This window comes from Schistocerca gregaria, chromosome 8 (assembly GCF_023897955.1).
Source record: "Schistocerca gregaria isolate iqSchGreg1 chromosome 8, iqSchGreg1.2, whole genome shotgun sequence".
In the NCBI taxonomy this organism is placed as follows: Eukaryota; Metazoa; Arthropoda; class Insecta; order Orthoptera; family Acrididae; genus Schistocerca; species Schistocerca gregaria.
In genome coordinates, this window is record NC_064927.1 from 269,756,022 (window position 1) to 269,783,704 (window position 27,683).

Genomic DNA, 27,683 nt, shown 5'->3' on the forward strand with positions numbered 1-27,683 from the left:
ATATGTGACATCAGTAAGCTTCCTCTATTAGTTTTCAAGTTATTTACTTTATTAATGAGATATTAAGTATCATTGTATTTGTAATAGAAAGTTCTAATTACAGCACTCGATTACATTCATGCAATAATGCAGCTGTACCAAGTTTCACGTTACTTTTTTTTTTTTTTTTTTTTTTTTTTTTTTTTTTTTTTTGGAAGAAAAACTGTTAGAAGGTATCTTAAAGCGGCAGTTCAGAGGCCATCTTCTACTGTCGGTCCCGTTCTAAAAATTCCAGCTCGCAACGTTTAAATGCAGTCGAGCTAAAACAGTTTTAGTAACTAAAGTAAACTTGACTTTTTCTGTCATCAGTCTTCTGACTGGTTTGATGCGGCCCACCACGAATTCATCTCCTGAGCTAACTTCTTCATCTCAGAGTAGCACTTGCCACCTACGTCCTCAATAATTTGCTGGATGTATTCCAATCTCTGTCTTCCTCTATAGTTTTTGCCCTCTACAGCTCCCTCGAGTGCCATGGAAGTCATTCATTCATGTCTTAGCAGATGTCCTATCATCCTGTCCCTTCTCCTTATCAATGTTTTCCACATATTCCTTTCCTCTCCGATTCTGCGTAGAACCTCCTCATTCCTTACCTTATCAGTCCACTTAATTTTCAACATTCGTCTGTAGCACTACATCTCAAATGCTTCAATTCTCTTCTGTTCCAGTTTCCCCACAGTCCATGTTTCATTACCATACAATGCTGTACTCCAGACGCACATTCTCAGAAATTTCTTCCTCAAATTAAGGCCGATATTTGATATTAGTAGACTTCTCTTGGCCAGGGAATGCCATTTTCGCCATAGCTAATCTGCTTTTGATGTCCTCCTTGCTCCATCCGTCGTTAGTTATTTTACTGCTTAGGTTGCAGAATTCCTTAACTTCATCTACTTCGTGACCATCAATCCTGATGTTAAGTTACTCGCGGTTCTCATTTCGACTACTTCTCATTACCTTGGCTCTTCTTCGATTTACTCTCAGTCCATGCTGTGTACTCATTAGACTGTTTATTCCGTTCAGCAGATCATGTAATCGTCCTCCACTTTCACTTAGGATAGCAATGTCATCAGCTAATCGTATCATTGATATTGTCACATGGAAGAAGGTGTACTTAGATGAATGACGAACACTAATTTCACTTAACGAAGGTTTATTCAGCAATTGCTCATACAAGAGCGCGGAGCGAACTGCCTCTGGCCAGAACACGTACAGTGTATAAACAGCAACAGAACATTCCAGGACAACCATTCTTCACACTTGTGGATACTTCTAGAATGTACTCGAACAGAATATAGAAATTAAAATGGTACAGTCCAGGTGAGTTTTGAATGCAGGACCCTCAATTCAACAAACACTACACCACGGTACTACGCAGCTTCTTCTAAAAATGGTTGAAATGGCTCTGAGCACTATGGGACTTAACATCTGTGGTCATCAGTCCCCTAGAACTTAGAACTACTTAAACCTAACTAACCTAAGGATATCACATACATCAATGCCTGAGGCAGGATTCGAACCTGCGACCGTAGCAGTCGTGCAGTTCCGGACTGAGCGCCTAGAACCGCTAGACCACCGCGGCCGGCTCAGCTTCTTCTGCGACAATATCCTTTCACCTTGAATTTTAATTCCACTCCTGAACCTTTCTTTTATTTCCATCATTGCTTTCTCGATTTACAGATTGGACAGTAGGGGCGAAAGGCTACATCCTTGTTTTAAACTCTTTTTAATACGAGCACCTCCTTTTTTGGTCTTCACTCTGTTTATATATAAATTTAGACGATTGTAAATTGTTAAACAACAGAGCTATTAATTAATACGTATCTGAGTCAGGGTCCATTTAGAAGCTGCTACCTGTGCCTAGGGCGGGTGGTTCAAAGCAGATGTTCCGTTTGGTAGTCTGGTGCACCCATATCGAAATGCAGCCAGAGAGGCAGTGGAGGGACGCACTTCTCACCCAGATATTAATCTGTTCGCGTCAGTCAAACAAACGTCAGCTTGCGTTGTGCCTCGGATGGCGTCAGAGCTGGGCAGACTTGTATGTGTTTTCGGTAGCAGTAGGAAGGAAAACCGCAAGGACTGTACACCATCCTGAATTGCTTAAATTTCATGGAGGTAACTGTTTGTGTGCCGCCTGTAATGCTAACAAAATTGTATGGCGAGTGACGAGATTGTTTTCCACTTTTAAGCTGAGCAATTAACTTTTGGTGATTACACGAGAGGGCAATAGACCATTTTATTTGTAACTTCCCGTAGAAGTAGCCTGTGAACTGTTTATGGCGCTGTTTCTGATATACATTTTATTATTACTTATTTATTTAAATTGTTTAGATGCATAGAGGATCACACAAAGCGAACTACGATCTGTCGTTGTTATTTTTAGTGTCCTTCAAGAATTGTTTCATCCTCTCGTTACGTTTAGCTCGACGTTCTTCTTTCCATTTTCCCGTAGATCTATTGGGTTATTTCTCCTGGTCCAACTTCCCAGCAGTGGATCTTCTGTCTGAAGATCTTTCGAACTGCGATGTCTGCGGATGTGCTGCTGGCACTTTTGAGATCAGTTAGAAATTTTTTGGTCCAGACTGATGTCGTTTTTAATTCCTGTGAGTACATTAGAATTTTCTTTGTTAATCTGTTGCCACCCAGTCTCACGATGTTTCCATAGAACTTCAGTCGTCTATATCCTTCGTTTGGGAGCCTTGTATCCAGGGTTTTGCGAATGATTTTCCTTTCAACTTTTTTTATGTTGTCGAGATCCCCTTTGTAATAGAGGTTTAGGGTCTCGCTTCCATACAGTGTTTCAGGTATGATGACAGTCGCACGGTGTCGAATTTTTGTTTTGATATTCATGCACCTTTTGTTGTAGATGTTCGCAATTTTCCCTTATACTTTTCGAATTTTGACTTCACGTACTTTTTGGAGTAATCTTTCTGTTCCCGGGGCTTCGCTGATTTCACCCAAGTATTTAAAGTGATTGACTCTGTTTATTGTGCCGTATTCTGTGATCAAATTTTCTGTTTTGATGTGTTTTTTGGCTATAAATTCAGTTTTTATGAAAGAGATTTAGAGCCCGACTTTTACGGCACATTCCTTGCGTTCTTCGATCTGACGAACTGAAGTTTGTTCATCCTCAGTGAGGATCGCAGGATCGTCAGCGAAGGCTAAACATATGACATTGATGTTATCCCATTTTTTTCTGTTCCTTTTCCCATTCTTTGACGACCTTATCGAGAACGATATAGTGGGGAGAGTCCGTCATCCTGTCGGACGCCGTTTTGATGAGGAAAGGTTGGGAGATTTCTCCTCTGAACTCGACTTTGGAAGTTGTGTCGGTTAGGGTTTGTCGGATGAGTCGTTGTGTTTTCGGTTCAAGATGGCTTTCTTCGAGAATATTGAATGGGGATTGTCGATCGATGGAGTCGTAGGCTTTCTTGAAGTCGACGAATGTGCAGATGGTTGGGAGATTTCATGTGGCTGGAAGTTTTAATGTGAATTTCAGGTTGAAAATTTGTTCAGAGAATGATCTGTGTTGCCTAAACCTTGTCTGGTATTCACCAATTAGAGGCTTGAGCTGTTCCTGTGTGCGTTGTAGGAGGCAGGCGGAGAGCATTTTGTAAGGGACGGGTAAGAGGAAGATTCCTCTGTAGTTATTTACGTCGGATTTGTTTCCTTTTTTGTGGAGTGGGTGGATGAGTGCACATTTCCAGTCGTCTGGGAGTTTTTCACTTTGCCAGATTTCTTGGATCATCTGTGTGTTTTTCTGAAGCAATTAGGCCCCAAATTTTTCAGTAATTCTGCGACGATTGCATCTTCTCCTGATACCTTTCCATTCTTGAGTTTCTTGATGTGTTGGTGGATTTCTTATTGTGTTGGCGGCTCTGCATCTGGTTTTGTGCGCTCTGGGACTAGGTGTTGGAAATGTTCGGGTGGTTGGGGGCAGTCGAGGAGGTCGGAAAAGTACGGTGCCAGGTCTTCGCAGTTTTCTTGGTTGGTGAGTGCAAGTTTTCCTTCTGGTTTCCTGAACTTCAGATTATGCGGTGAGTAACTTTTAATTCTGGATATTCGGGAATCCAACCGGATATCCAAGATGTCAACAGATCGCCGGGAAAGCATGAAAAATTAAACCTTTAATTCTGCTCGCGAAAGTATTGTAGATATTACTACTGTTGAAGTTCCTGAAGTTATCCTCTATTGATCTGAGTTGTTCAGTGATGTAGTCACGTTTTGTTTTCCTGATGGTTCTGTTTGTCTGCTTGCGGACATTGAGGAAGTGCTGTTGGGTTTCTGGTGATTTGTGCCTGTTGTATTTTTGGAAGGCGACTCAGCGGTTAATGATGGCTTGATCTCAGTCAGAATTTCATCAGGGGTGTTTTACCTTCTTTTGCAGTATTCTTTGGATTTTCTGGTTTTTTGTTGCGGACGTCAGTCCAATTATTATTATTATTATTATTATTATTATTATTATTATTATTATTATTTTATTATTATAGAGGATATCATTGTATATTTTGTGCGTGTCACTTTTTAAAGAACATATCAGTCACTTAAAACTCTAAACTTCTATTTATAGTTATAGTTCATCCCGCTCAATAATAACAAGCAGGGACGGTTTCTGACAGTGAGCACGAAAATTAATGTGGAGGTCCAGACTGGAAATTATGAACAGTACGTTCTCCATAGCTTTCTGGCTGACCGCAAAAATAGTTTTGTAAACGGCATAGGTAGGTGCAAAGCAGGCGCAGACAATCTAAGTATCATTTCATAACAACGTAACGAAGTAACAACAATTTTGATTACTTACCCTACGCCGAACAGTAGGATCGAGACCCTAAGTGGAAAATTTTTCCAAGTTTCAGTTTCTACATTACTTATGCTTCAAATGAACCGAAATCATGAGCAATATATCATATTTGTTATTATTTTCATAAAAGGCATGAAAAGGAAAGGCAAAGAAAAATTTGGGACTGTAAATGAATTTTCAGAAAGGGATTGTAAGGCGTATACGAGAATTTCGTATACAAAATTAGGTTCTTTAGTTATTTTACAATTGATGATTTACCGTGCTGGGAAAATATTCATCGTAAAAACAGTTGAGCTTGTTTTCTGCGTGCATCTGCAGAGGGCTGTTCAAAGGACAAAATGAAGCTAGCGGAAGCCCTATAAGCTTTAATTAAAATCCCTTCCGGGAAAGTTATTTGCACAGCCCTTGTGACCGCTGTAAGTACAGTCATTTCTTGGAAATCATTCGCAATCTCAAATTTTATTTTCACTTCCCTTTTCATGCCAGTTTGAAGATATTAATAAGTAAAATATTGAGCATTGTTTCGTTTTATTTGTAGTCTAAGTAATATAAAAATTGAAAATAAAAGAAAGTTCCCGCATTAGCACACGATCCTCGAATTACCGTATTACCGTTCTGTACTATTTCCGCTGAACCAATTGCTGCCTGGGAACTATGTAAAGATAAATAGCTGATGTCTCGCACGACCTGCGCCAAAAACCTTTTACATCAAATTGAATACTGGCGATGTTAGGACGATGAAAATGAGAAACGAATGGAGTACAATAAGTGTGCCATGCTGTACTGTGCTACAGATGTAGATATTTCTGCCTCATATTAAAGGCGATGTTTGTTATCAGTATTCTTGTTTCAGAGAATGTCCCATCTGAAGGTGCTAGTTTGCTTCTTATATCTTCCTTGCTTCTCCCTCTAATGGTTATTTTTTCTCGAAGTTTTTATTTCTAAACGCGTCATTTTCTGGAGCTCCCACTGCAGTCACGTTCATCTCTGGCAAAGCTCTGCGTGGACCATAAATTTGGACGAAATGGATGTTGCGGGTAGACGCGGTCCTCTTGTAAATTGAAAGCGTTTCTTGTGGAACATTCCTTTTATTTTGCTCAGCAGTTTCTCGAAATCGTTAAGAGCCAATACGTATTGTACGTATAAGCACTCCGTCTTCAAGCCACAGGCGGCCCATCGGGACCATCCGACCGCCGTGTCATCTTTAGCTAAGGATGCGGATGGGAGGAGCGGTTGGCCAACACACCGCTCTCCCGGCCGTTATGATTGTTTTCATTGACTAGAGCCGCTACTACTCGGTCGAGTAGCTCCTCAATTGGCATCACGAGGCTGAGTGAACCCCGGAAAATGGCAACAGCATGTGGCGGCTCGGAGGGTCACCCATCCAAGTGCTGGCCACGCCCGACAGCGCTTAACTTCGGTGACCTGACGGAAACCGGTGTATCCACTGCGGCAAGGCCGTTGCCATTATTGTACGTATATGCTATTCTAAATCTTTTCTTAAATGTTTACTGCCATTTTAGGTTTTTTAATCTCTCATGAGCTGTGAATCATCTAGTGACTCGTTCCATTACTAATTAGTCTTGACTTTCATAGCTACTCGGAACCTAATTAATGTAATTAAATTAAGGAAATATATTATCGAATGCCGGCCGCAGTTGTCTCGCGGTTAAGGCGCTCAGTCCGGAACCTCGTGACTGCTACGGTCGCAGGTTCGAATCCTGCCTCGGGCATGGATGTGTGTGATGTCCTTAGGTTAGTTAGGTTTAAGTAGTTCTAAGTAGTTAAGTAGTAGGTTTAAGTAGTTAAGTAGTAAGTGGTTCAATCGGCTCTGACCACTATGGGTCTTAACGTCTGAGGTCATCAGTCCCCTAGAACTTAGAACTACTTAAAGGTAACTAACCTAAGGACATCACACACATCCATGCCCGAGGCACGATTCGAACCTGCGATCGTAGCGGTCGCGTGGTTCCAGACTGTAGCGCCTAGAACCGCTCGGCGTTTCCGGCCGGCAGTCTCTAAGAGTCATCAGGCGCATTTTCTCTGGTGTTCCGTAGATATTTGTAACTTCATTTTTGCAATGTGTAGCTGGAGACAGCTCAAGCAAGTACCGCTCCTCACTTGTGCCATGCAGTGCCCAACGTCGACAGAAAGCCTCGGTTTGTTTCCCATTACAAACAAAATTATTTTTAACGTGTAGTTTCATGTATCCATTCGATATAGTGGTTCCAAGTTAATCTAGTGCGATATTCGTTTTAGCGGTATGAATTAACAGGGACACGAAGAATAACCAGTACTCCAGCACCGATAGCACCGCCCTATTCCACTCTGATGTCTACCACCATGCAGCAGCGGGGACGGGGCGGCGCGGCTGGCAATGCGGGCTCCCCCCCCCCCCCCCTCCCCACATGTATCCACCATTGTCTGATGAAGACTGATATAGCCCTTTGTAGCGCAAACATCAATTTTCAATCAAATAAATTTGGGTACTAGGCTGTGTCATTGTAAAACACTGAATCAGCTAAATTGCCGACGTTTTGGTCGACATGTGCGGTCCTTTTCAAGGCTGTCAGCCGTAGGCAGTCGATCAAAATGTTTGCAATTTAGCTGATTTAGTGGGTTTAGTGTTTTACACTGACGCACCCTAACACCCAAAATTATCTTATCGAAAACGACACTGGCCGTTGGAGCATAAGAACGTATACATTTGTTTCATCGTAAACTTAATTTTAAGATTTTGTAAGAATCTCTTAAAAAAATGCTGGTATTAGCAGATTTGTATCTGAAAATTTTTGACACATTAAAATTGCGTGCCTCACTAGAACTCGAACCAGGAGCCTTGCCCTTCGTAGGCAATGCCCTTACCGACTGCGTTACCCTAGCACTGCTCACGACCCGCCATCATAGTTTTGCTTCCGTCCTTACCTCTGCCAGAGAAGTTTCAATACGGCACACACTCAGCTGCAGAGTGAAATATTCTCTCTGGAACAAACTTTTAGGCTCATATTTATGCACATGGGCACCGAGAGGGAGTGTTTTGTTTTGTATCCTGACCTGCTGTCTGTCGTGCGACATTGTCGAGGGTGATGCGTACACCCGCTGAGGACATGGCGATTGTTGTCAATTTTGGAGCTAGTAGGAAGATTTAGATAGTGTTCGATAATAAAAAAATGGTTCAAATGGCTCTGAGCACTATGGGACTTAACATCTGTGGTCATCAGTCCCCTAGAACTTAGAACTACTTAAACCTTACTAACCTAAGGACATCACACACACTCATGCCCAAGGCAGGATACGAACCTGTGACCGTAGCAGTCACGAGGTTCCGGACTGAAGCGCCTACTACTGCTCGGCCACCGCGGCCGGCAATGTGTAAAAAACATGGTACATTGAATAACTGTGTGTAAAATATTTAAAGAAAAGCAACGTCATATGCATCAAAACATACAGAAATAAGCTCACTGTTTGTCAGTGAGAATGTGACGAATTCAAATGCCCTAGTATTTGAATGGGTTAATATAGCTTAAACCTAATTCTGTACCGAGCTTCGAAAATTAACCATCTCATTAATAATCACACGAAACAACTCCATGTGGATATGAATACGCAAAGTTCTAAATTAAAACTTCTCTATGTCTTCAAATACATACCAAGGGACGAGGACGCAATAGTAAATCTGCGAATGACCAGCAGACTGATTGCAATTCTAGTCAAATCACACTCAACAATGTGGCATCTTACTATGTCAGAACATCTGCCCACCCTTCGTGTCAGTTCAAATATAACGTTCCCAATGAACAATGGATTCAGCTCCGTTGTCATTGGTCCATTACAACCAGCACGAGAAGAACTTCCTACTAGCATCCTACTGACAATGGACAAAGAGCCATGCTTTTAGAGACCGACTGCTTGGTACAGAGTATACTTTGCAGAATATCTGTGATATGTAACACCTACAGCTCCTCTCCGTGTTGAAAAAACAAAAATAGCTCCAAAATTAGCTCCCATTCCTTAAAATATGAATTCACAAAATGACCCAAGTCCCTCCACAAGTAGTAATTACGAAAAAAATAAAAATAAAAAACAAATAGAGGGAAATATATAGTATAGAAAGCAGAAGAAAAGGAAAATTTAATTATAAATTTTAGAAACTTGTGAAGGGGGAAAAGCTGTAGAAAATAGTTATTCCAATACGTAAGAAAATCGATATTATAGTCATAGAGCGTAGGTCTGGGACACCAAAGATAGTGTTTATTAAAGTATAAACAGCCATACGTTGTAATTACGATACTCCAGTCTCTAGTCTGTTCTAGTTCGGAAGTTATTTTGGACGTACAGCTTTAGAGAACAACAATTGGGACTTTATTAAACGGGGATCAAGAATAGATCGTGACGAGATTGTTTTTGAGGATTGTCAATTCAAGACATTAATTTGCACATTTATCAAAAATGGTTCAAATGGCCCTGAGCACTATGGGACTCAACATCTTAGGTCATAAGTCCCCTAGAACTTAGAACTACTTAAACCTAACTAACCTAAGGACATCACACACACCCATGCCCGAGGCAGGATTAGAACCTGCGACCGTAGCAGCCTCGCGGTTCCGGACTGCAGCGCCAGAACCGCACGGCCACCGCGGCCGGCGCACATTTATCAGATTAGATAAACCGGAAGGTGAATAGTAATCTCTTTGGCTTTAATGTCAATTCGTGTGAATATATAAACGCTTTGCTGAATTGAGAATTCTAACCGGATTCTGACTTTGAATTGTGATAGTGGGAAACTTTGACTTCACGCGACTAGTGATCATAGTTAATGACAGTTTGCGGATATTAAATAGAAATAACTTATTTACCGAAAGTGACAGGATATTATCTAACATCTCTGATGCTAGCGGGAATCCTGCTTAGACATCTAATTAAAGAACTTCTTTGAATGAGATGGTATGAGTGAACCTATTTATTAATAATTCTTGTCAATAAACTGACGTTGTTAATTTGAAACATAATACAAGTCTTGAACATTAATTCAACTTATATTAATAAACGTTAAGGTTACGTGATCTACGCCAAGAACAAGCTAGCGATTCGTAACTAAAACAATTGAACGAAAGGTTAAAGTATCGTCGTCTGTAAACATTGGTAGTAAAGCTACTAAAGATTTTTTCTCTTAGAGTTGGGAAGACTACACGTGTAGTGACCCACGTTTAACACTGGGTTTTAAAAGTAATCAAACTGATACTTTGCCTGGACAATATTAAATAAAAGTAATGCCCTTCAATGACAGTCAATGTGTAATAAATTAAATCAAACTTTCACCTATTAGACGAAAAAGTGAAAACAGAAAAGCGCTGATACAGGTATCAAACACGCAAAGAAAGTCAGTACTCAAAGTTGGAATTTTGACAGACAACTTTCAAAGTATCGTCACCAGATTACTAAGGAAATGGGGAACGACTTAGGACAGGGACGACCAAGAACTTGGCTGCCATAAGTGCTTGGCACACGTGCCAATCTCTCTCGTACAAGTGCACACGTCCCCCTCTACCATCCCGCATTGTCAGTGTAGTAAGAGGGGGAAAATGGCAAATACGACTGTGTCTCGTATTTCATGTTTCTCAACGACATATGTTACAAACGAAACACGTTTTTTATATTATTTAACTACTTTTGGCGGGTAGAAAACATAATAAAATGTATGTCTGGCGCAAACTGGAAGCATACGGACACATGCAGGCAGTTTCACAGATTTCCGTCATTCAGGTTGTCACGTATTTTTGACTTATTTAGTTTAATAACCAGAGGAAGCCCTTCCCACTCATTTGTTTTGGGCGAAAGACCTTATTATCGAGAGGTGACAATTCTTTCTGAGAACAGAAACTTAAAACTACTGGACAGTTGTAACGTAGAATAATTTGTCTTTTAAATAGGAATTACCTTGAAAATCGACAAGTTCAACCTGGAAATGTGCAGGGATACTTTCAACTGAAATGTTAAATGATCTCACAAACAAATGTACGATTAGCAGTTCCTCAAACTTTTAGAAAGCTATTCCTTTAGTTCTTCCAACACCACAATGGATTGTTCGAAATTCACGTTTTCTTTAACGACAGCGAGCTTAGCGAAATGGACAATGTTCCTTGTCGGAAGTTGTCTCTGCAACAATGCGGCTTTTGTTTTAAATGCGTCCTCTTTTGCCATGACATCAGAAATCAGTTAATCCTCTCCTTTCATGTCTTATTGAGGGCAGTGTACAGTCAACGCTATTTGAAATTCTGGATCTTATACTTTCGTTCTTGCTTCCGTTTTCCCTTCAGGAATTCAACAAGAGCGAGGCTTGATTCAAGAACTCGTTTAGGCATATCCTTTGACTTAATCAACGCACGTTATGTGCTTTGCAGTAATATATAACGTCTTCATACTCTTCTTTCAATTCCATCAAAAACTGTTGCAACTGATTATATAGTAGTGTGTACGGCTTCGGAAAATTTATTATTCGCAAGATCCATTTCATCACGTGTTCAGTACTTGCAAATGTGACACAAAATTCTTCTTGATGTACAGAACGATAAATCCCTTAAAATAGTCTGTCGATTGTTGCAATTTGTAGCTCTTTGTTCGTCAACTAAATCTTTAAATTGTTTCTGCATGGTAGGGTAATGCCGTTTGACAGGAAATTTGTGGTATCCGTCCATTATGGGACTATATAATAGATATTGAGAGACGCCATTCTTCTCCTCTATAAGTCCCATTCATTTTTAAAGGACTGTGCCGATAGATCGCTAGCTGCGTCTTTTTGTACAAACAGTCACTAGACCTGTGAACTTCCTTTATATCACAAACAAATAGCGAAGGAAAAGCAGCGGTTACACAACGGTTCTGGCGAGCTGAAGAAAGTCGTGGTGACAAACATAAGCTATACCAAATTCTGAGAAAAAGTGTCGCATTACACTGGTAAATGATACACCAGCAACGACCGAGTAAAGCCGAAACGTACCGGGCAGTAGCGAGACATGCCAACCGCGCGGAGTGGCTGAGCAGTTCGAAGCGCCATGTCACGGATTGCGCGGTCCCTCCTGCCGGAGGTTCGAGTCCTCCCTCGTGTGTGTTTTGTTCTAAGCATAAGTTAGTTTAAGTGGTGCTTAAGTCTAGGGACCAATGACCTCAGAAGTTAGGCCACTTAGGCATTCACATACATTTGAGCCTCGGACTGCACGCAGACAGAACATTGTGCAAGCGTGAAATTTTGTACGCCATGGTCGACCCTCGCTTATACAGTTTTTTCACCTGCTGTTCTGAAGACATCTGCCTTTTGCTATACGTAAATGCAAGACAAACATAAAGTACACGATAATATCCGATTTAATGATGAGTGGGAAGTATATAGAGGTTTTCTTTTCGTTTCGCTTTAATACCTAAGTGTAGTATTTTGAATCGATAATAAAAGAGCAAACACTTGAAATGAGTTGTGTAAACGAAAAATGGAAGACTCATATATCTTGCAAGGAGCCTGAAAATTTTCGGTGTATCCATTAATGTTTCACGAGTGCATTCCAATCTGCAGTAATTATAAAGTTTTTGAAGTCTTCATCACTATAATACGTTAACAAAATAATTATGACTACCACACAAGGAAAAGACATTCATAGACATATGAGAAAATTATGTCATTGCTAATAGTAGAAATGTTTATATTGTATACGTAAACTTTTGAGGCAACGGTGAGTCGCCTATCTTTAGAAGTTCTGCACATCGATTCGTTGGTGCACTCACATAGTCCAGTGTTCGTAAGTTTTATAAACTTCGAGCTTTACCTTTTGGCTTCTTGTGTGGTTTGCTGCATCCCCATTTCTTTTGACAATTATCCTCGTGCTAGCCGTAATGGAGGTGACACGGACATCAGTACGTTAAGTCTTCTTGTGTTACAACTGATCTCATGTAGTATTAAGTGATACATAAATCCACGAACACTTAAATGTTTTGCCGGCCGGGGTGGTCGAGCTGTTCTAGGCGCTATAGTCCGGAACCGCGCTACTGCTACGGTCGCAGGTTCGAATCCTGCCTCGGGCATGGATGTGTGTGATGTCCTTAGGTTAGTTAGGTTTAAGTAGTTCTAAGTTCTAGGGGACTGATGACCTCAGACGGTAAGTCCCATAGTGCTCAGAGCCATTTGAACCAGCTTAAATGTTTTATACTGTATATTTGCGTGTGAATTACGTAAAACGCTGCTTCGTTTTCTCCTATAAATAAAGAGGACTGTACGGCTCATGCTTTTCAGAACAAAGCAGGAGGCCATCTCTAAGAAGAGAGTAATCAAACAGGATCACAAAACTTCACTTTTTCTTTTACATCAACCATTCTATGGCAAGTTAACAGATTACACTGTCCCATATATCTTTCTCCAATAAATACGTACTTTCTGTTAAACATTTTTAGAATTATAACATTTTTTCTTTACAACAATTTTTATGTCCTACTAAGTGACATCACATCAAGTAAATTCAACAGCTGACATCGAAGGAATGCAGACGTTCTGCTGAGACTAAAATAGGTCGGTATACTTAAAGAGCAGCAGATGTGTTCAGCGAAGTTGAATCGAAATCTTGAGCGAAATGTGATGTTGTTCACACAAAACAATGGAGATAAATTTAGAGAAGTGTTTGAAGTATATTGTGCCATAATTTCCTTATTCCACAATATAACTAGCGTGCGGTTCGTGAGTGTACGACAAGGAGGACTCCACCACATATGGAGGCAAACAATGAGTTTTACCTCGCTACGAGGAAGCGACGTGGAGTGGATAATACTATTATACTCTCCTCACACAGTTACCGTGGCTTACAAAGTATGTATGTAAATGTAAACGGATCTGGTCCAAAAGCTTTCTGTCCACGCTCTTTGAGCTGTGGTACTGTAAATATTACATTGCCTCTTAAATTTAAATACGTAAGATTCTGGATTGAAAAGTGTGTGGAGAACGGTTACTTGCTGAGAAAGATGAAAGGATTTTTCTGAGCGCTCATTCTCGTGCTCCGGAGACAGAGAGGGTGTTTTCGCCGAATTCCGGAAGGTCTCAGAAACTCGATCTCTAAGCAAAGCCGCTGAATGCAAAACCTTTGACCTATTCATTCAGTTATTTAACGGGTTCATTCCTTACTTTCTTACTTTACAGGCTTTTTATTCGGCTCAGCGGACTTTTGAGAACTTGCCTAACTGAAGCTCTGGGTTGCAGAGAGTAGCCAAGTTCTCAGCGGCTGCCTTTATCTGATGGCATAGCGAGGAAGTGGGTGGGAGAAGGGTGGTTTAAGACCGGTGAGGGGGAAGGGGTGTTGAGGGGACTGACCAGTTAGGCTCCTTTTGTGAGGAAAATTGCAGCCGCTGCCAATGAAAAACGGCTCAACGTTCCATCAGTAGTCAGTTCACGTGACCTTTCTCGGCGTGTGCAGAGTAGGTGGTGGAGTGGTCGCTTGTAACATATCAATATTAGCAATTTCCTGTCAATTCCAATCGCATGCTCACATGATCACCGACTCAGTCTGTTGAAGGATTGTGGAAGATGCTTTATGCTCGCGTTACGACATTTCTGAGCCTGGAAATCTCCTCTGTAGGAATGAACATGGGTTCCGAAGACAGCAATTGTGGAAAATCCAGCGTTCACGAGACTCAAAGAGGCAGTAGATACGGGTGCCGAGATAAATACCGTATTCCTTGGCTTCCGGAAGGCTTTCGGCACATTTTATTTCCGTTTTATTTTATTCACTGCCATTTACTGAGACCTACCACCTAGATGCTAAAACAGGTCGTGCTTTTAGAATACCACCTTTTACATACACGAAACATGATGAATTCTTCTGATTCTAATTAAGTGAAACGATGCTGCAGCTTTAAATAATTATAAAGTTAAAACGAATTATGGAAAGGAAATACTTGAACCTAACAATTTATGTACAAAAAGAAAACATAAAGAGGATAGGAAAGAATTCAGACTAAATGGATGACAGCACAGAGTGGAGGGGAGAGGTTCGTCTCGCCACCTTAGGCTTTCGGGGGTGAAAATCTCAGTACGTTCGTCGAGCCGTTGACTTACAGACGCTTTTAATTGTGCTGAATTATTATAATCCTCATTTTTGATCTCATACTGCGTTTATATGCATCTGGTATATGTTGTTGCAATGGGTGTTTTTTTTAAACTATTGTAACTGTTGTAAGTAGGCTGTTTAGGTTTTTTTACTTTTAACACCACCTCTGTATGAAAATCACTGGCTGCGCTTTGTGCAGTCTGTGGCTGGTTGGCATTGTTGTAATACTCGCCATTGTAGTGTTGGGCAGCTGGATGTTAACAGCACGTAGCGTTGCGCAGTTAGAGGTGAGCCGCCAGCAGTGGTGGATGAGGGGAGAGAGATGGCGGAGTTTTGAAATCTGTAAGACTGGATATACATTATGACTTTTGATCACTATTGAGGTAAATACATTGTTTGTTCTCTATCAAAATCTTTCATTTGCTAACTATGCCTATCAGTAGTTGGTGCCTTCCGTAGTTTGAATCTTTTATTTAGCTGGCAGTAGTGGCGCTCGCTGTATTGCAGTAGTTCGAGTAACGAAGATTTTTGGTGATGTAAGTGATTTGTGAAAGGTATAGGTTAATGTTAGTCAAGGCCATTCTTTTGTAGGGATTTTTGAAAGTCAGATTGCGTTGCGCTAAAAATATTGTGTGTCAGTTTAAGCACAGTCTTGTATAACTGTTCCAAGCGGACGTTTCATTGTGTATCTAAGTACAAGTTCAGAGTTACTCTTTGCGGTACAATGACAAGTCACTGTCTGATTGTGCTACATATACTTTTGTTTGGATACTAATAAGTTTATTTGATGGCTCTTTTACGTGTCTAAGCTTTCTTTAAGATTGGGCTGTATTTACGTATTTGCTTGTGTGGCTTTTGCACCACATGCATATTGACTCTTGCTTTTCTTTCGTCCATCGTCCGTATTCGTCTATGATGTGGGGTTATTCTTGGTGTTGCGTATTAAGATGTCTGTAGTTTACTTGTCTCGGCTAGTGTGCTGAGTGTCTTCCATGTGTCTTCGTTACGCAGTTTGTTGTGTATGGTGTCACATGTTAACGTATTTCTGTGTTGTCCTGTTTGCAGTATATTTTTGAACAACCTATAAGTCAGGACGGTGTGTTACGGAGTTCCAGTTTCCTCGCATGTACGGTTTGAATCGTTACTTAGTGTCATGCGATGTAGGAGCGTGGGATTAGTGTTGTGTCCCGACAGAAAATGAACCATGCCATGCTTTCGGCACAGTTCCATACTGCTGTCTAAAGAACAAAATAGAGCGTTGGGAACATCACACAAACTGCGTGTTCCAAACGAACAGAACATACACTACTGGCCATTAAAATTGCTACACCAGGAAGAAATGCAGATGATAAACGGGTATTCATTGGGCAAATATATTATACTAGAACTGAAACGTGATTACATTTTCACGCAGTTTGGGTGCATAGATCCTGAGAAATCAGTACCCAGAGCAACCACCTCTGGCCGAAATAACGGCTTTGATGAGCCTGGGCATTGAGTCAAACAGAACTTGGATGGTGTGTACAGGTACAGCTGCCCATGCAGCTTCAACACGATACCAGAGTTCATCAAGAGTAGTGACTACCGTATTGTGACAAGCCAGTTGCTCGGTCACCATTGACCAGACGTTTCAATTGGTGAGAGATCTGAAGAATATGCTGGACAGGGCAGCAGTCGAACGTTTTCTGTATCCACAAAGGCCCGTACAGGACGTGCAACATGCGGTCGTGTATTATCCTGCTAAAACGTACGGTTTCGCTGGGACTGAATAAAGCGTAGAGCCACGGGTCGTAACACATCTGAAATGTAGCGTCCACTGTTCAAAGTGCCGTCAATGCGAACAAGAGGAGACGGAGACGTGTAACCAATGGCACCCTATACGATCACGCTTGGTGATACGCCAGTATGGCGATGACGAATACACGCTTCCAATGTGCGTTCACAGCGATATCGCCAAATACGAATGCGACCATCATGATGCTGTAAACAGTACCTGGATTCATCCGAAAAAATGACGTTTTGTCATTAGTGCACCCAGGTTCGTCGTTGAGTACACCATCGCAGGCGCTCCTGTGATGTAGCGTCAAGGGTAACCGCAACCGTGGTCTCCGAGCTGATAGTTCACGCTGCCGCAAATGTCGTCGAACTTTTCGTGCAGATGGTTGTTGTCTTGCAAATGTCCCCATGTGTTGATTCAGGGATCGAGACGTGGCTGCACGATCCGTTACAGCCTTGCGGATAAGATGCCTGTCATATCGACTGCTAGTGATACGAGGTCGTTGGGATCCAGCACGGCGTTCCGTATTACCCTCCTGAAACCACCGATTCCATATTCTGCTAACAGTCATTAGAACTCGACCAACGCGAGCAGCAGTGTCGCGATACGATAAATCGCTATCGCGATAGGCTACAATCCGACCTTTATCAAAGTCGGAAACGTGATGGTACACATTTCTCCTCCTTACACGAAGCATTACAACAACGTTACACCAGGCAACGCCGGTCAACTGCTGTTTATGTATGGGAAATCGGGTGGAAACTTTCCTCATGTCAGCACGTTGTAGGTCCCGCACCGGCGCCAACCTTGTGTGAATGCTCTGGAAAGCTAATCATTTGCATATCACAGGTTCTTCTTCGAGTCGGTTAAATTTTGCTTCTGTAGCACGTCATCTTCGTGGTGTTGCAATTTTAATGGCCAGTAGTGTAGTTTGCTACTCGTGAAGGAGGTCGATCTTCTAACGTAAAATTAATTTGGGCGTACCCAAAGGGAGTATTATAGCACCATTACTTTTCACAATATACGTAAACGATACAATCGGTAAAGTCGGTAGCTCCATGAGATTTTTAGCGGATGACGCTGTTGCATACAAAAAACTCGCAACGCTAGGAAATTATAGGGAAACGCAAGAAGGCCTTCTGAGGATCGACCTTGGTGCAGAGGTCGGCAATTGATCACCGACATAAACAAATGTAGCGTATAGCGTATAAACTGGCAGGAAGGCCGATTCAGTTACTACAGCGGAAAAATATTCCTGTCGACGCACAATAAAGGTGAATATGCCCTGTTTAAACGACTCAGAGAGAAAATTAGGTAACCAGCTGCCTCTGTCTTCGTTCCCACCTCCTCACCAAAAATGTTGGCATGCGAATATATTTACGCTCTTTTTAGATCATCCTAAATCCTTTTACCCCATCTCTTTAGTAACACCCTCATACTCAGCAACTCCCTCTCATTGTCTGTATACACCCACGGAAACAAATTCCCACCACTAAGAAATAATTAATGTAGAATAACGAAATTTCGGGAATACATTTGTGTAGGTGACATACTGAAGTGATTAACGTTGCAAGATCACGGGTTATTGTGAGCGTGAGAAAAGCCATTGCAAATATGTAATTCTGGTACATTAACAACCGACCTAATCGCCAGAATGTTAAATGCAAGCATGCAAACGTAGATGTCTCGTTTAGTGCAGGCGTCGGATGCCAGTTTGTAAAATGGAGTTCCCTGCCTGTTGCACTTGGTCGGTCAATACAGGGACGGTTAGCGCTGGTGATGGATGACACTAGAGTTTTCGTCCGATGATGTCCCATTCGTGCTCGACTGGAGTCAGGCCTAGTGATAGAGCAGACCGAGGCAACTTGTCGACTCTCTGTAGATGATTTAAGGTTAGAAGAGCGGCATGTGGACGAGCGTTATCCTGTTGGAAAACACCCCCTGGAATGTTGTTCATGAATGGCAGCACAACAGGTCGAATCATCAGATTGACGTAGAAATTCGCAGTCAGCGTGCGTAGGATAAGCCACGAGAAGGCTACTAGTTTTATACGAAATCGCACCCTAGACCGTAACTGTAGATGTTGGCTGCGCTCACATGGCCTCCTCCTAACCAGCTCTCGATTGACACTACTGAAGTCGCATACTGTGTTGATTTCAGTTCAGTAGGACGCACGATATAGGACGTCCGACTTGGAGCTGCCATTGAAGTAGCCTGTTTTTAACAGATCATTGTGTCTCTGCGGTGCCAGCTGCTACTCTAATTGCTGGTGCTGATGCAGTACGATGCTCCACAACCATACGCCGAATACGATGGTCTTCCCTTTCGGTAGTGCCATAAACAAAAAAACAATAACTCGTAATGAAAAACTACGACACTACAACACAGTTGTTTTACCAGAAACTTTTTATGAGGAGGAAACCACAGTAATAAGAGAGACGACAAAAATTCGAAAAAAAACCAAGAACGAAAAATTCTTAGATAAATCTATGAAGCTGTTCTCAGAAGCAGAATTTGGGTCAGAAAAACTATGAACGAACTCTACGAACACACAGACATCATCACAGATTAATTTAGGTAAATACGCCAAAGTTCTATTGACGCCTATGTAGGATGGATGAAAACAGTACCACTAAGAAAATTTTTCACGTCGTTAATGAAACCAAATTTTAAAGACCAGTTGGATGAAACAAACAGAACAAGATACGCAATAACTGAAAATTTCAGAAGAAGAAACTCAAGACAGAAAACGGTTCAGAAGTAAAATCAGAAACAAGAAACTTGAATAAGTCTCAACGAAAGAACCAACAGGGGAAAAAGTGGACAGATGAAAAGAAAAGAAAAACCTTGAATTGTTGAAGAGTTTTTGGGAACAAAAAGAAAGTAGGAAAGGAAATGAAGTTGTGATTTTCCGATGTGGCCTATGTACCTCTAGCCCATACATACATATTACTGTTCTCCCCCTACTACATGAGGCTTTGCGAATAAGGTTAGTAATGACCAGTGTCCTCAGATTACTCTACTCTGTTCTGAGTTATGTATGTTTGTTTTACTATGTTATGAATATGGTGTCACAGAAATTTGCGACAAACCTTGAGTGATTGCAGAAGGCACCTGAGGAACAAATCAATGCTACGAATCTGTGTCCAGAAACGTCATCGAACGATGCTACAAAACGTCGAAGTTATAGGCGCCGCGGCTGCCAATAGGCCACCCTTTCCCCAGGAAACGTAACTTATGCTGACGTACCATAGGTGGAACGTGTCGCAATGTTTTTTGTAATTCAGTGATTACGACTGATTGTCTACGATCGCCAATCGAGAAGATGGTGCTAGCTGCTGCATAGAATGTTCTTGTCTCCTATTAATGCAATGCTCTGTTGTCTCGGTGGATGATGTTTTCAGACATCGGTTTCCAGCCACAGCTTAATTTTCTCCTGGAACCCTTTGACATCTCCATTGTTCCATTGTTTTTCGGTATAAAGGGAAAAAAATGAAATGTAGATGGATACCCAAACACCAAACCGACGTCCTTCAAGGCAACAAGCATCGTGTTCATAGGAGACAAGGCTTATCTATGCAGCAGCCTCCATCTTCTACACAGGCGATTGTGGCTATCAGTCACGATCGCTGAAAAGCACAGAACATAGCAAGACGTTCCGTCTACGCTCTGTCAGTGAACAAAATCGTGTTTGCTGCCAAAGGAGTGGTCCCATGGCAGTCGCTGGCACCTATAATGGTTCAAATAGCTCCAAGCACTATGCGACTTAACATCTGAGGTCATTAGTCTCCTAGACTTAGAACTAATTAAACCTAACTAACCTATGGACATCACACACATTCATGCCCGAGGCAGAATTCGAAGCTGCGACCGTAGCAGCAGCGCGGTTCCGGACTGAAGCGCCTAGAACCGCTCGGCCACAACGGTCGGCTGCTGGCACCAATAATTTCGATGTTTTGTAGACTCATTGGATGACGTTTCTGGATCTGGGTCCCTGTCCTCGATGTGCTCCTGAAGCCACCCTCTTCAATCCCACCAAGTTTGTCGCAACAATTCTGGGGCATCCTTAATATGCAAGGTGGACGCGTTGACGCAGAACGGTTAGTCTATACTTGACGGACATAGTCCATCTACTGGTTCAGTTACGAACATTCAGAAAACATCATACAGTAAATTATGTGATGTTTTTGTGGGAAGTTAGTTACCCTAAGGATCGCTTATCAGTGACCTTGAGGTAAGCACATATCACTTCATTCAAGTTTTTATTTCCTTTTACCTCCAAGTTAGATATATCAAAAAATTACTATTAAAAGTCGAAATCGGCGAACTGGTTTCCTGTGAAAACTGTAAGACGATGTTGTACGTACAAGTTTCAGATTTCGTGGTGCAGTTGTCAGCAGAGGGGCACCGATGCACAGCCTTTGTAGAGGTTTCGTTTCATTTAGGACATCATTTCGAATAAGGCTGAACAGATGAAGTTGCTGGAGGACAAGCTGCCTTGGTGGTGCTTTTATGACGTGCATGGTCGGATGCTGTGGATAATTTGTGGAAGCTAATAACATCTATCTTTCCTCATCACGTTCAGTATTTCTACTTTCGCGAAATGTTTTTGCTCTTCTTTTAACTTTGCCAATATGGCGACAGGCATTGAAGCAAGTCTTTTGTCCTCGTTAATTTCTTCGTTTGATTTCTCTTGAAAAATATTTAAGAGAGCTTTCTGTATGAAGTAACCTTCTTGGCTTATCTTTTAGTAGGATGTCTTACTTTTGTGCTCTGTGCTGCATTGTTGTTCTTGTTTTGTGAAGACAATCTAAGAGCGGAACGGAGGGTGGGGGGGAGGGGGGGATGAAGGCGATCGACGACGACGGCGACATCCTTCCTTGTTTCTTCTGCTATTTGTCAGAATTTCGATGTCTTTGGTGGCCAGTGTCTCTTCCATTTGAGGGAGCAAAAATAACATTGCATCGAAGTGCTGATATTTTATCCGTTATCTTGCAGCACCGCCAGACGGAAAATTTCTCTGTGATGCCAGCTCTCTTGCTGAACAATCCTTCACATTTTTCCACTTCTTTCGAATTTCTTTACCTGTCATGAGTGAAATTAACACTGTGTATACTTTATTTTAAATATGTAGCCTAATATTCCTACGAACAAATATTAATGCTATTATTAAATATTATTTCTTCCAGATACTTTGCAACTGCTCGTAGAATGGTGCGATGTGCTTTTGGGATTTTGGCTAACAAATTGAGATTATTTCAACGACCTGTCGATGTGGATGTTGGTTTTTGAGACATAATCATAACAGCGTGTTGTATCCTACAAAATTTCGTAAGAATAAATAGCGATGTACGAATTGGGGATGAGTCATAACAATGGCTTCTGCTGCGCTGTGAGTCTATGGGTATAAGACAGCATATGTTCGGTATGGAAGTAAGTAATTATTTTACAAGCTACACTGAGACTCCACAAGGATCAGTAGCTTGGAAATATAAAAAAAATTTAAATTGTTGTAATGGCGATGTTTACATGAACGAATAAAATTAGTGAACTATGGAAAACCTTTGTTATTCTTTTCTGGTACAAACTGTTCAGTCAAGTATCGAATGACGCTACAGCACACTCCTCCTTACAGTTTGCTATCACAGTATTCTGTTTATTTCCTGTTGTAGAGAGATGTCCTCCTTTACAATTCTGAAATTAGTCTTTCTGAACCGACAACACAACGTAAAACGTCATTTCCAGCGCAACTCTCGCTGTCAGACATACTTTTACCTAACAGGAAGTGTCCGTCCACAACACAATGCAAGATCGACTGAGAAACAGCGTCGCTGGACCGCGCGGTCCCATGCCAGAGGTCCTATCACGCCACACGTGAAATAAAGCCGGTGGCGTCTTTTCAATCGCCGCTACTGTTTTTCGCAGCTGCACACGCTCGTATTACAGCCACCGTGTTTCATTCTTGCGAGAAACAAATCGCCAGTGCGCGCCTAATCTGATTGTAACGGCTCCCAGCAGATGTTCGTAGTGAAATGAGCGAAGGTCTAAATGTCCGATGGGCGGCCAGCTCATCTCTCGAATTGTTCAGTATGTTCTTCAAACCATTTATATCTACATCTACTTGATTACTCTGCTATTCACAATAAAGTGCCTGGCAGAGGGTTCAATGAACCCCCTTCAAGCTCTCTCTCTACCATTCCACTCTCGAACGGAACGCGGGAAAAACGAGCACTTCAATTTTTTCTGTGCGAGCCCTGATTTCTCTTATTTTATCGTGATGATCATTTCTCCATATGGAGGTGGGTGCTGACAGAATGGAGGAGAAAACTGGTGATTGAAATTTCATGAGAAGATCTCATCGCAACGAAAAACGCCTTTGTTTTAATGATTGTCACTCCAATTTATGTATCATGCCTGTGACATTATCTCCTATATTTAACGATAATACAAAACGAGCCGCCCTTCTTTGAACTTTTTCAGTATCATCCGTCAGTCCCATCTGATGCGGATCCCACACCGCACAGCAATACTCCAGAATAGGGCGGACAAGCGTGGTGTAAGCAGTCTCTTTAGTAGACCTGTTGCACCTCCTAAGTGTTCTGCCAATGAATAGCAGTCTTTGGTTTGCTCTACCCACAATATTATCCATATGATCGTTCCAAATTAGGGTATTTGTAATTGTAATCCTTAAGTACTGAGTTGAATTTACAGACTTCAAATTTGTGTGACTTACCGCATAATGGAAACTTAGCTGATTTCTTTTAGTACTCATGTGCATAACTTCACACTTTTCCTTATTCAGGGTCAATTGCCACTTTTCGCACCGTACAAATATCTTATCTCAATCATTTTGCAAGTCGTTTTGATCATCTGATGACTTTACAAGAAGGTAAATGACAGCATCATCTGCAAAACAACCTAAGACGGTTACTCAGATCGCCTCCTATGCCGTTAATATAGATCAGGAACAATAGAGCGCCTATACACTTCCTAGGGGAAAGCCGGATATGACTTCTGTTTTACTCGATGGTTTCCGTCTACTACTACGAACTGTGGGCATTCCGACAGGAAATCACGAATCCAGTCGCACAACTGAAGCGATACTCCATAGGCGCGCAGTTTGTTTAGATGACGCTTGTGAGCAACGGTGTCGAAAGCTTTCTGGAAATCTTAAAATATGGAATCAATTTGACATCCCTTGTCAAAAAAATGGTTCAAATGGCTCTGAGCACTATGGGACTCAACTGCTGTGGTCATCAGTCCCCTAGAACTTAGAACTACTTAAACCTAACTAACCTAAGGACATCACACACATCCATGCCCGAGGCAGGATTCGAACCTGCGACCGTAGCAGTCGCACACATCCCTTGTCGATAGCACTTATTACTTAATGAGTATAAAGAGCTACTTGTGATTCACAAGAAAGATATTTTCTGAATCCGTGTTGACTATGTGTCAGTAAATCGTTTTCTTCGAGGTAGTTCATAATGTTCTAATACAAAAAAAAAAAAAAAAAAAAAAACTCTGAGCGCTATGGCACTTAATTGCTGTGGTCATCAGTCCCTTAGAACTTAGAACTACTTATACCTAACTAACCTAAGGACATCACACACATCCATGCCCGGGGCAGGATTCGAACCTGCGGCCGTAGTGGTGGCGCGGTTCCAGACTGTAAGCGCCTAGAACCTCTCGGCCACTTCGGCCGGCGTTCCAATACAGTGTATGTTCCAAAACCCTACTGCAAATTGACGTTAGTGACGTAGGCCTGTAATTCAGCAGATTACTCCTACTTCCCTTTTTGCGCATTGGTGTGAATTGAGCAATTTTCCAGTCTTTAGTTACAGATCTTTCTGTGAGCGAGTGGTTCTATACAATTGCTAAATATAGAGCTATTTTATCAGCATGCTCTCAGAGTATGCTGATAATCCAACCGCGAATAATTGTAGCCTGGCAACATGGCACATTGTCAGCCCTAAGAATTCCATCGTTGTCTGAGAACATGAAATTCATGAATGACTGCAAATGGTCTCCAAGTAGCCGAACATAATCATTTCCAGTCAATGATCGACTCAGTTGGGCCAGAGGACCCAGTCAATTTTGTGGAAACGCAGACCACACCATTATGGAACCTCCACTAATTTGCACAGTACCTTGTTGACAACTTGGATTCATGGCTTCGTGGTGTCTGCACCTCACTCGAAACCTACCATCAGCTATTACCTACTGAAACTGCAAGTTATCTAACCAGGCGCCGATTTTCCAGTCGTCTGGAATCCAACCCATATGGTCACGAGTTCAGGAGAGGCGCGGCGCACGATGTTGTGCTGTGAGCATAGGCGCTTCTGCCGGTCGTCTGCTGACATTGCCGAATAATGCCATGTTTCGTCAGACTGGCGCAACAGATACGTTTGTCGTACGTTCTACATTGATTTCTGCGGTCATGTTACGGACTGTTGCTTGTCTGTTAGCACTGAGAACTCGACGCAAACGCCGCTGCTCTCGGTCGTGAAGTTAAGGTGCCAGTCATTGTGTTGTCCATAGTGAGAGGTTATGCCTAAATTGCTCTATCTACCATTCCGCGTTCAATGTCTGTTAATTCCCATCTTTCGGCGGTAATCACGTCGAAAACAATTTCATACGAATCATCTTAGTACAAATGACAGTTCCGCCAAAGTACTGCCCTTTTATAACTCGTGGAGACTATTTATGTGCGTGCATATCGTAATCACATAACTTTGTCACCTCAGCGTGCGGGAGAGAAAGGAAATAGACAGGAGGAGAAAAAGATAGAAGTGGGGCAAAAGAATAGAAAGAAAAATAGGAAGAGAGAGAGAGAGACCTTGGTGAGAGATATCATTGGTAAATGTATTATAAATTGTGGACACACACTGTTTTCAGTGGCTGCACGATATATCCGAACTGTAGGCTGCAGAGGCTGTCGATACTGGAACGAGCAGAAACGCGATATTCCGCCAACGCATGCCCGTCCTCCCGCGTGTGGCTAATCCGCCAACCGGGCGCTTACGTGAGATATGTTTGCGAGAGATACGTGCAGGAAGGCGGGGCGGCTAGCGTGCTTATGTAGTTTATGCATGAGGCACGTGTACCAACGGCCAATTACCTGCCTAATTGGAATTGCGGATGGCGACGACTCGCGCGACTGCTATCAGGCAACAAGTCGGCCGCCTAACAAAAGAGCACTGAATGGAGGGGAAAAAAAAGAGCGTTCTGCAGGAGCGAGCAATATGTGCTGACGGGTAAAATGACCGCAGGAATAATTTTAGCACGTGTGGTGTTAGTGAATTCGCAAGACCGCAGATTGGGAGCAGTTGTTGATAGATATAGCCAGCGCCCATAAAACGTGAGCTCGCTTTAATAGCAGAAGCTAAGTAATGGCTCTCGTTCGCCGTAGCATACGCTTTTTGTTTATACGCGACGCTATTGTGGAGAATGGCACAATCACCCAACAATATCTCTAGCACTATGGGAGTAAATAGTTTACGGCTATAAGAGCGTGGAAAGTGGAAGTACACCAACAGGGTGCAGCGACACAGAGAAAATACCGAGAGACACTGGAAGTGATGAAACAATTGAGTGACAGAGGTGATGTGATCTCTCATGTTTTCTCGGCGTGATGACGGTGTGCCTCCGGTTGATCTGTCGAGTTATTGTTTCCATTTTATGCGCAATGTTTCGATTACCGACCCAGACATCTTTTTCCGGTGTTGTAAGTCTTGCTGTTATGTGCACTTTCTGCCTGATTGGAGTCCAGACAACGAGCTCAGTGACAGCAAAAACGGCAGCACCGGAAGAAGACGTCTAGGTTGGTCATCTAAATATAGTGTGTTTCAAAAGGGAATGACTTGATTTTGAACGGTAATAATTACGAGACATGGGATGCGTCGGCAAGGAAATGTGTGTTATGTGCATGGGCGTAGCCTAGATGTTCAGAAAATCGCCGTTAGATGTTAGTCAACGGATCTTCTGTTTCCAGTCAGTCAGAAATAACATGGTGCCCGCTCAACAGAAGGCGTTTTGTGTGCTGCAGTTTTCAGACAGTGAATTAGTGGTTTCAATCTAGCGTGCTTTTTGTCGGCGTTTTCCTATTGATCCGCTTGCACCCAAAAACCTTCGTCGTTAGTATCGTCAATCCGAAGAGACAGGATGCTTGTCCAAAGGTAACAGTCCAGGTTGACCTTGCAGTTCTTATCATACGGCTGAAAGAATTGGGCAAACGTTTAAGCGGAGACCACGGACGTATAGCTGCCGCGCAGGCACAGAACCAGAAATGTCTCATACGACGCTCTGGCAAGTGTGATAGCCTCCTTTGGTCTATAAGCCGTACAGACTGCAATTAGTGCTTTCGAGGTTGGTGATAAAAGGAAACGGGAAGACGATACATTTTTACCACGGTTAATTTTCAGTGATGATGAAATATTTCATGTTAGCGATAAAGTAAACGGACATAACTTGTGCATATGGGGACCCGACAATGCTCGTGATGTCACTGAGCAAGAAAGAGATTCATCTAAAGTCAACGTTTTTTATGCTATATATCGTGAAAAATGTACGATATTTTCTTTTTTGAGGAAAACACATGGACTGGAATTAGCTATCTTCAAATTCAGAATTGGCTTTTTCCACAACTTCAGCAGGACTCAGATGTTTACATTTTCCACCACACTGGCATAACAGAGTACGTCAGTTTCTCAATGACGGTCTGCGTCCAAGATCGCCAGACATGGTCGCATGAGATTTTTTCTGATAGCGGTATGTAAAGGAAAGTGTGTTCATCTTCCCTTTACCTCGAGAGATGAAACGAGGAACAGAATAACAGCAGTCATAACTTCCGTAAAAGCAGATACATTGTGTAGAGGTTATGACGAATTTAGTTATCAAATGGCTCTGAGCACTATGGGACTTAACTTCTGAGGTAATCAGTCCCCTAGAACTTAGAACTACGTAAACCTAACTAACCCAAGGACATCACACA

At 42.1% G+C, this 27,683-nt stretch overlaps 1 protein-coding gene and 1 pseudogene across 8 annotated transcripts in view; both read right to left on the reverse strand.

Moving 5' to 3' along the window:
* The window catches only part of LOC126284616 (CB1 cannabinoid receptor-interacting protein 1-like), a 908,627-nt gene that overhangs the window by 287,212 nt on the left and 593,732 nt on the right, over nt 1-27,683 (reverse strand). The gene's annotated exons all lie outside the window — the stretch shown is intronic.
* LOC126285696 (5S ribosomal RNA) lies at nt 6,183-6,300 on the reverse strand (annotated as a pseudogene).